We start from the raw sequence: 10,705 nt of genomic DNA, 5'->3' as shown, positions 1-10,705 counted from the left end.
ATAACAATAACCTAAGTTTATTGAAACAAAGAATATGCAGCAAGTGATACCCCGGTGTCCTGGTACTAAAAGTCTTTAAAAGATCTAAAGCAATAAGAAAAATGAACAAGGTGCATATTTCTCAGTAAGTGCATAAGAAAGAGAAATTCTAAGAAGAAGATCAGGTTTATAAAACTCTGTATGCATTGTTGATGAGGGATCAAGTGCTCATGTCACTGAGTGAAATACATTGTTTTCAGTTCAAGAATGGAGCAGGTACCCAAATTACAAAAGCTGAGCCAAGGTCACAGGAAACTGACAGCCATTTTACCTTGAGTCTAAGTCCTCTGGGTATTGATTTTGAGACAGAAAGGGTCTAAAGTATAACCTTCAAAAAATACTTTCTAGACTTCAGCTTCCTGATGTATAAACTACTGCACATACAGACTCTGTTAAAGATTAAGGGAAAAAAGCATGTTTAAAATGTCTTTTATAGTGCCTAATATATACATAAATTAAATCTAAACTGTTCTGACAATACTGTATAATTTTATGTCCTTATCTACAGATGTATTCAGGAAATTTAGAACTAGAATTTAGTATGGAATGGGGAGATAACAGACACACACATTTACACATACATGTACCCATTCATGTATTATATTGGTCTTATATTGAGTTATTTGATCCACATGGAATTTAGTTTTGTGCAGGTGTGATAAACATGGATCAATTTGCATTTTCCTACACGTAAACATCCAATTAGTCAGAAACCAAGTATCCATAGGTGTGGGGGTTTATTTCTGGGTCTTCTGTTCAATTCCATTGATCCATCATTCTGCTTCTATGCCAGAACCATGTACTTTTTATTATTCTCTGTAGTGCAGCTTGAGATTAGAATGGATATTCCTCCAGATGATCTGTTGTTGTTGTACAGGATTGTTTTGGCAATTCTGGGTTTTTGTTTTTTCATATGAATTTGGGAATTGTTCTTTCAATTTTGTAGAGAATTGTGCTTGTATTTTAATGGGAGGAACACAATGCAGCCAGTCCTGATGAGACTTGATAGGCTAGGGTCAGATGGAAAGGGAAGAGGACCTCCTCATCAGTGGACTTGGGGAGGAATATGGGAAGAAATGAGGGAGGGAGAGTGGGATTAGGAGGGGATGAGGGATGGGGCTACAGCTGGGATACAAAGTGAATGAACTATAATTAATAAAAAACAATAATTTTTTTAAAAAGAGCTTTTGGATGCACATGTATGATGTGCTGATTAATATCATCAATAAGGTTAGAATATTACTTTAATGGATTAAAAATTATACAGTATAGTTACTGAAAATAACTATACCCAATAGCATAGATTTTATTTTTAGGACAAAATAGCCAATCTTCATTTGAAGCTGAACATATTATTTAGACTGAGTCATTTGCAAGTTTGTTGTTGTTTGATGCAGACTCTCACTTTGTAGTTCTTGCTGGACTGGAAGTCTTATGTGAGCCAGGCCTGCCATGAATTCACAGAGATCTGCCTGCCTCTTCCTTCCCAGAGCTGGCATTAAAGGTATGTGGAACCACACCTAGCTACTGAACCTTATACTAGACCATCCCTATATGCCAATCAAATGGTTCACCACAGCAATTTTGTGAGAATTCAGGAATGTTTAACTTTGGCCATGATAGCTCTATGTTGAAAAATCTCAGTCCTTTTATTTTTAGTACATTCCTACATTCACTACCAGTACAGGAACCACTAAATCAGCTTCACTTTCCTTTAGGATAGGTTGTAGTTGCGGCTGCTCTTGGTGCTTAGTCCAATGTGGAGTTTCCTGGCCATGCCTGACTCTCAGCCAACTGAATTCCTTCGCACCCATTCATCAGTTATTTCATGCACAGTCTCCATGAATAGATCCAGAAAATAATAAGTTTTCTAAATCTGTCCTCTAATTCAATGAGTCTATCAGCAAACTTTTGCATTCATCCAGAATTGGGACTTAAAGAGCAAAAGGCAAATCCCTGTCTGTTCTCCATTCCACTAACTATCTATTTTACTCCATTAAGGTCACTTCCTTGTGACATATTCCTGTCAACTACCTCCATGACACTGAAGCAGAATGAGTTCCCATTCTTAGCCTCCAAAAAGAACATGATCCAGAGTTTCTTTCTATAAAGCATAAAAAACAAAATAAAATATTTTTAATTCTTTATTAATTACACTTCATTCGCTTTGTATCCCCCCTGTGGTTCCCTCCCTCCTCCTGTCCCAATCCCTCCCTTCCTCCACCCACTGCATGCATGCCCCTCCCCAAGTCCACTGATAGGTGAGGGGGAGGTCTTCTTTTCTGATCCTAGTCAAATAGGTCTCATCTATAAGACAATGCAGGAGTGACTGCATTGTCTTCTTCTGTGGGCTGGTAATGATGCTTCCCCCTCAGGGAGAGGTAATTAGACAGCAGGCCAATCAGTTCATGTCAGAGACAGTCCCTGTTCCTATTACAATGGAACCCACTTGGGTTTGAACCGCCATGAGCTACATCTGTGCAGGGGTTTTAGGTTATCTCCATGCATAGTCCTTGGATGGAGTCTCAGTCTCAGGAAAGATCCCTGTGCTCAGAAGTTTTGGTTCTGTTGCTCTCCTTGTGGAGTTCCTGTCCTCTCCAGATCTTACTGTTTCCCAGTTCTTTCATAAGATTCCCTGCACTCTGCCCAAAGGTTGCCCATAAGTCTCAGCATGTGCTTTGATAGTCTGCAGGGCAGAGCCTTTCAGAGGTTCTCTGTGTCAGGCTCCTGGCTTGTTCCCTCTTTTCTCCTTCTTCTGATGTCCATCCTCTTTGCCTTTCTGGATAGGAATTGAGCATTTTAGCAAGAGTTCTCCCTCTTGATTAGTTTCTTTAGGTGTACAGATTTTAGTAGGTTTATCCTATATTATATGTCTATATGAGTGAGTATATATTGTGTGCATCTTTCTGCTTCTGGGACACCTCACACAGGATGATCTTTTCCAGATCCCATCATTTACCTGCACATTTCAGGATTTTCATGATTTTTTTCCTTGTTTTTTTTTTTTTTTATTGCTGAGTAATATTCAATTGTGTAGATATACCACAATTTGTGCATTTATTCCTCCACTGAGGGGCATCTGGGCTGTTTCCAGCTTCTGGCTATTACAAATAAAGCTGCTACAAACATGGTTGAGCAAATGTCCTTATTGTGTACTTGATTCTTTTGGGTATAGGAGTGGTATAGCTGGATCTTGAGGAAGCACTATTCCTAGTTGTCTGAGAAAATGCCAGATTGCTTTTCAGAGTGGTTATACAAGTTTACATTCCCACCAGCAGTGGAGGACAGTTCCCCTTTCTCCACAACCTCTCCAGGATGTGTTGTCTCTTGAGTTTTTGATCTAATGGGTGTAAGTTGAAATCTTAGGGTCTTTTTTATTTCCCTGATCGATAATGAGGTTGAGCATTTCTTTAAGTGTTTCTCTGCTATTCTGTATTTCTCTATTGAGAATTCTCTGTTTTGTTTGTACTCCAGTTTTTAATTGGATTACTTGATTTTTTTGCTGTTTAACTTCTTTAGTTTTTTATATATATTGGATATTAGTCTTCTGTCAGATATAGGGTTGGTGAATATCCTTTCCTAATATGTAGGCTGTCGTTTTGTTCTGACGACAGTGTTCTTTGCTTTGCAGAACCTTTTCAGTTTCATGAGGTCCAAACTGGAAAGAAAGAAGTCAAAGTATCAATATTTGCAGATGATATGATAGTATACCTGAGTGACACCAAAAATTCTACCAGGGAGCTCCTACAGCTGATTAACACCTTTAGCAAAGTGGCTGGATACAAAATTAACTCAAAAAAATCAGTAGTCTTCCTGTATACAAAAGACAAAAGGGCCGAGAAAGAAATTAGGGAAACAGCACCTTTCACAATAGCCACAAAGTACATAAAGTACCTTTGTGTGAACCTAACCAAGCAAGTCAAAATCTTGTATGAAAAAAAAAAAAAAACCCAGTCTCTGAAGAAAGAATTAGAAGAAGATATCAGAAGATGGAAAGATCTCCTATGTTCATGGCTTGGCAGGATTAATATAGTGAAAATGGCCATCTTACCAAAAGCAATCTACAGATTCAATGCAATCCCCATCCAATTACCAACACAATTCTTTACAGACCTTGAAAGAAAAATTCTCACCTTCATTTGGAACAACAAGAAACCCAGAATTGCTAAAACAATTCTCTACAGTAAAAGATCTTCTGGAGGTATCTCCATCCCTGATCTCAAGGTGTTCTACAGAGCAACAATACTAAAAACTGCATGGTACTGGCATAGAAACAGACTGGTGGACCAATGGAATCAAATAGAAAACACTGACAGAAATCCATACACTTATGGACACATTTTTGACAAAGATGTCAAAACCATTCAATGGAAAAAAAGACCGAGTCTTTAACAAATGGTGCTGGTCTAACTGGATGTCTACAGGTAAAAAAAAAAAAAAAGCAAATAAATCCATACTTTTCACCCTGCATGAAACTAAAGTCCAAGTGGATCAAAGACCTCAACATAAAACCAGACATACTAAACCGCTTAGAAGAAAAAGTGGGGAAGAGCCTTGAACTCCTTGGCACAGGAGATAACTTCCTGAACAGAACACCAACAGCACAGGCTCTAAGAGCAACAATCAATAAATAAAATAATTTTTTAAAAGACTAAGAAAAATCCATAAACTGTAGGGTCTTCTCAGCCTAGATCCTCTATCCTAGTTTATAATAATAGCATGTGTTTAAGAGCTATTGAAATTATGCTGCCATTATCTTCTTCTTGGCCTGGCAAGGCTGCTCCCTCTTCAGGGGGAGGTGATCAAAGAGCAGGTCAAACAGTTCCTGATGGAGTCAGCCCCTGTCCCCATTACTATGGAACCTACTTGGGTACTGAACTGCCCTGGGCTACCTCTGTGCAGGGTTTACAGGCCATCTCCATGAGTAGCCTTGGCTACAATATCAGTTTCAGAAAAGACCCCTGGGCCCAGACTTTTTGATCTGTTGCTGTCCTTGTGGAGCTCCTATCCTCTCCAGGTCTCACTATTCCCCACTTCTTTCATACGACAATGCAGCCACTCCTGATGAGACCTGATAGACCAGGATCAGAGAGAAAGGGAGGAGGACCTCCGTTATCAGTGGACTGAAAGAGGGACATGGGTGGGGAAAAGAGAGGGTGGGATGAGATGGGAGGAGGGAGGAAGGTACAGAGGGGATACAAAGTGAATAAATTGTAATTAATAAAAATTTAAAAAATATGCTGCCAAATATTTCTAAAGTATTTACATTTCCAGCACTTACTGTCTATGATCCAGCCACATCATGTTATGAGGCCATGGTATGCCTGAGCTCAGAGTATGGGCAAGGCTGTAGGCCTTTGCATAGTTAATTAATATCAAAGATGGTCAGCAAAACTGTCTATGCCATACATATCTACTATAGAACTAGCCAGGTAGAACTTTCAAATGACCATAGAATTCAGGTTAGTTACCTCAGGGAAAGGATTTAAGCCAAGAGTAACCCCATTTACATGATCTTCATGCCAGACAACAATGCTTAATCCAATTTCCCTTTTTTCTAGAGTAAAAAGACCAATGTAAAAACATCAATGAAATGTTTAAGGCAAAGTAACTTAGAAACAGAGGAAAGTCTCATTCCTCAATAGAAGGTAACTATGGAAAACATCTATTTTGGAGAAATGAATGACTCTTCACAGGGACATTTTCTAAATAACTGATGCAGATCAATGTATTGTACCCTAATCATCAGCACCTTTTATCTTATGTTTAACATGAGATTAAAGGGACCCTGCATTGAGATCATGTGCTACTTGTTATTGTAGACATTTCTTCATTGTAGAAAGTTTACTTCTTTTCTAGGCCTAACAAGTGTCATAAGAAGATACAAATTTAGTCAGTTAATAGATTTTTCAGGCCCTAACAATGCTTGACGAGATCCTTCAAAGGCCATGTCAAATTACAATGAGGATCAAAATGTTCATGAAATAATACAGTTGACAGTGAAATACAAGGCAGAGGATTTCATAACCTCTGCTTTTGAACAACTAGTACATGTAGAGCATAGTTTCTTGTTCTACTTCTTCACACTTGGAAGATCTCTTGTAATTTGCTGCAAGGCCATTCATTTATTCTCTCTCTCTCTCTCTCTCTCTCTCTCTCTCTCTCTCTCTCTCTCCCCATGTGTCTCATTCACTTGTTTTTTGGTGTACATCCCCCATGTAGGGCCAGAGTAACATAACAAAAAGCATTTTACCATCTTCATTTTGGCTAGACCTTGAATCTTCGGAACCTGCATATCTCTGATTCTTCTTTCCTCCAAGTTAAAGGTATGCTAAAAGAGTTAAAGATATCAATAGCTTTCCATGCTTTTTACATAAGTGTTGAGAATTTGAACTCAGGCTCCCCTGCTTGCAAAGCAAGTGTTCTTGCACAATAAATCAAACCCCCAGCTCGGATTCATTCTTCATGCTATTAAACATACCGCTTACACATTTTTCCCCCTTTAGTCCTAGTGTGAATATTTCCAAGCCCTTCCTACCACATTGCCTACCTAGCCAATTTAGTGATTCTTACAGCGGGTAAGCTGATGAGATAAGTACAGCCCTTTCTAAGGATTGGTATAAAATACTGTGCAGGGCAAAGCCTTTGAGAGGTCCTCTGTCAGTGCAGATGCTGAGACTTTTGGGCAACCTTTGGGCAGAGTGCATGAAATCTTATGAAAGAAGTGGGAAACAGTAAGATCTTGAGAGGACAGGAACTCCACAAGGAGAGCAACAGAACCAAAAAATCTGAGCATAGGGGTCTTTCCTGAGATTGATACTCCAACCAAGGACTATGCATGAAGATAACCTAAGACCCCTGCACAGATGTAGCCCATGGCAGTTCAGTATCCAAGTGGGATCCATTGTAATAGGAACAGGGACTGTCTCTGACATGAACTGATTGGCCTGCTCTTTAATTACCTCCCCCTGAGGGGGAAGCAACATTACCAGGCCACAGAAGAAGACACTGCAGCCACTCCTGATGAGACCTACTTGACTAGGATCAGAAGGAAGGAAAAGAAGACCTCCCCTATCAGTGGACTTGGGGAGGGGCATGCATGCAGAGGGTGGAAGAAGGGAAGGATTGTGATGGGAGGAGGGAGGGATACAAAGTGAATAAAGTGTAATTAATAAAGAATAAAAAAATGAAATAAAAATAATACTGTGCAGGAAGAAACATCCCTTCCACCCAAACATTTTAAAAAATTATTTTCTGAATTTGTTAATAGCTATCTTTCTTATTACATAAGGGAAAGCATATCCATCAAGCCAACCATGCCAGCACGTATGAATGCACAGGCATGCACACACCCCCACAATACACACACCATATACAAGCATAGAAAACAACCATCAGGGGTGTGTAAGGACAACAATCAGGAGTGTGCAAGGAGGAAAAACAAAGAGAAGATCTTCTGTAGGCACTGGGAATTGTGCAGATTATGAGGCAGCAAAACTGATTTCTTTGTAGGTGTTTCTGATACAATTATTTCTATTTAGTTAAAAGAAAAACTAGTGCATTATGTAGCATAGTACTTAGTACTCTTTTGGGGGGCCATGTCAAAACATTGGTGTATTTGTTTTCTAATAAGTTATTTTCTGACCCAGTGTCAACAATTTGCCAAGTTGCTGTTTCAGGGCATGAAAATACAACTACAAATAAAAGTGATCAATTTATTTCCTGTAAATTACATTCTTATGGACAGACAGACCATACTGAAAATGAATAAAGAATTATTTAAAATTTATTGAATACTACTTCATACTAATGAGAATAAAAAGGGAGAATAAAATATCGGTTGTGTTGTGAATAAAGGGACTTTAAATTTAGGAATGTAGCCATGGAATTGTATTATTATTATTATTATTATTATTATTATTATTATTATTATTATTATTTTAGACATTAATTAACAGGTTCTTGCAGCTTGTTGCTTTTTTGAAAAATCAAGTTGTAAACTTTTATTACAAATTAAAAATGAAGGTCTTAAAATTCTCATATTGACTAGATATGAAACAATTTAAAAACCATTAAAGGTGTATTGAGGAAAAAAAAAAAACAGGCCTTTTCTTTTTTCTTAAAAAACATGCTTGTGATTACCCAAAAGAGACATTTTTAAGTAAAATTAATAAAAACCCTATGCTGCACGGATAAAGCATATAGTTCTAATGTATCTGGTCAACGGACAAAAAGCAAGCACTTAAGGTCTTCAGCTCCAATCTTTGTTCATTCCTTACTGCTGGAATTTTATATTCTTTTTTTTTTTTTTTTTTTTTTTTTTTTTTTTTTTTTTTTTTTTTTTTGATGGATGACCAAACCCTATGATGACAGAGATGGTTGGCCATCATTTGCTCGGCCCCACCCTGCTCAGCCTTGTCAGCTGGTGGATCAGCCATCTTGTGGTTTAGGGTTCTCTGGACATCTGCGTTGGTATTTGAAGTTGAGGTGATATCGCCTTTGAGGTGGCTGCTGCTCTTGGGTCTCATCTCCTTGATTTTCCTTGTCTTTTTTGTTGCTGTCCTCTCTAGGCTGCCTTTGGTGAGGAGGGACCCTGCAGAACTGTGGTCTGTAACACCTCCCTCCATACAATAGTCTGTTTCACTGGTCTACCTTGCTCTCCTGCTCCCTGGTTGCCAGCACCTTTCATCACTTCTTGCACAGGAGGGTTGAAATACTGTTGTCAATGCCCATAGGGTCTCTTCATGTATTCATATGGGAACCTTCACCTCTGATAGGAGTCTGGCCTTCAGGAGCACTTTCTGATCCCTTGTTCTTTTTCCATCTTTGCTGTTGTAGTTTTGCTAGTAATTGCATGGAGGAACCCTACTAGTGGATAGTGTCTATAATGGTTTTGGTCTGCAGCACATTTACTTCCTTGAACCTGAACTCCACCAGGGCCTGTAACATTGGCAACCTCTGCACCCTTTTCTCCATCAACAACATCAAACTCCACAGTCTTCCCCACCCTGCTCGTGCAGACCATGTCAGGATGCCCACGTGCTTCTATTCTGCAGCTGCTGATGGAGCCAGGCTTGGAGTCCTTCGCCCAAGGGCGGCAGCGGCATGGGCAGCAGGGCAGCTGCTGGGCCGTAAGTTCTGCTTCTCATGGTTGCAGTGGTGGTGATTGGAGTCCGCAATGGCAGCTGTGGCTCCTCCCCTTTTGTGACGCAGTCCCTAGCAGCGGTGGGGCTTTCAGAGCTTCCAGGGCTCTGTGGGCCCCTTAGCCTTCTGACTTACAATCCAACAACTTTTATTAGCAAATTTTATATGATGTGATTCCACCATCATTTTGTTCTGCATAGTTCTTTTCTAATTTAAATGTCCCATATTCCTGTTATATTTCAATTAGAAAATTTATTCTGTAAAACTTAAAGCATAAGGATTTATTCTGTTCCGTATTTTTTTTCCTTTTAAGATATTTTTATTTTATTTTATTTTATTTTTTGATAATGTGTCTGTGTGTGGGTCTCTGTGTCACTGCCTGGAGACCCAGAAGGGAACTTTGGATCCTATGGAGCTGGGGTTATAGACAACTGTGAGTTACCCGATATGTGTGCTAGGATCTGAACTCAGGTCCTCTGGAAAAGTAGTTCAGGTTTTGTGCCACTGAAGCACCTTCCTGGCTTTTTTTTTTAAATTTTAATCCCATAAGTACACACACGCACGCACACACACACACACACACACACACACACACAAACTTTAAGTTGCTTCAAATACTTAAATTTACACTCTATTTTAACCCATGGTAATGGCTTACAGTCATTCTATCAACATTCATGAATATTTTATTAACCTCTGGCACAGTAATCCTTTGCAAAAGAGAATTTTACTTTTAAAGTCCCAAATCTCAGAGCCTTATAACAACAAACTCTTATTGTACGTTCATGACTTAGCAAATATTTCAGTACACTGTGGAATATAAGAGCATGAGAAAGGGCCAAGGACTGATGACGTGTTACTTCTTGCCCAGTTTCACTCGTCAGTGGAAGTCAAGAAGATCAAGCTCAACAAAATAAAGACTGAATTATTATCTCAATAAGTTATAACACAATAGAATACAATGTAAGCTACCAGAGTTATTTAGTATATTTATGCACTATGTACCATGAAATTATGGAGTGGCTAAAATATAACTACATAATGAAGACTCTAGAAACTTTAGTCTTTTCAGGTCACACAGATACTTTATTAGAAAATAATCAAGATTTAAATAAAAACAGCAAAGCTTAGCCCATAAGTGAAATATTTCTGAATAGTCACTGTAGAGAGCATGCCTGTGCTAAGTCTTCTTACACAGCTCATGAAATTGTGCCCTACACAGTAGAAATTCTCCTTTGAAAAACTTTGCTTAGCAATTCCTTCTTTGCTGAATATAACCTTGTAGGCTATATAGTATTAGCCTCTTATAGCAGAACATATGGTTGATTGTAATACATTTATACTTGTAGTTTGTTAGAAGATCCATAGGATCCAGTGTTTTATCAGCATCACGGGTTTTGTGAAGACATGTTTTCACACCTGTGTACTGATATTTGGTTTAGTTCCTAGCTGCAGGAAGTTCAAATATAAGACAACCTATGTTTGACATTATTCCCCACTGTAATATTAGTCAAAGGTCATA

General features: G+C 38.7%; 1 pseudogene; it reads right to left on the bottom strand.

Moving 5' to 3' along the window:
- Positions 1 to 8,469: 8,469 nt before the first annotated feature.
- Positions 8,470 to 9,064, bottom strand: LOC129673181 (Y-box-binding protein 1-like; annotated as a pseudogene).
- Between the last annotated feature and the right edge of the window lie 1,641 nt (positions 9,065 to 10,705).

The sequence above is a fragment of the Psammomys obesus genome, unplaced genomic scaffold, assembly GCF_907164565.1.
Source record: "Psammomys obesus unplaced genomic scaffold, mPsaObe1.curated_primary_1811, whole genome shotgun sequence".
NCBI classification, from domain to species: Eukaryota; Metazoa; Chordata; class Mammalia; order Rodentia; family Muridae; genus Psammomys; species Psammomys obesus.
The sequence above is the reverse complement of the archived record's forward strand: the minus strand, read 5'-3'. Positions and strand labels throughout refer to the sequence as shown.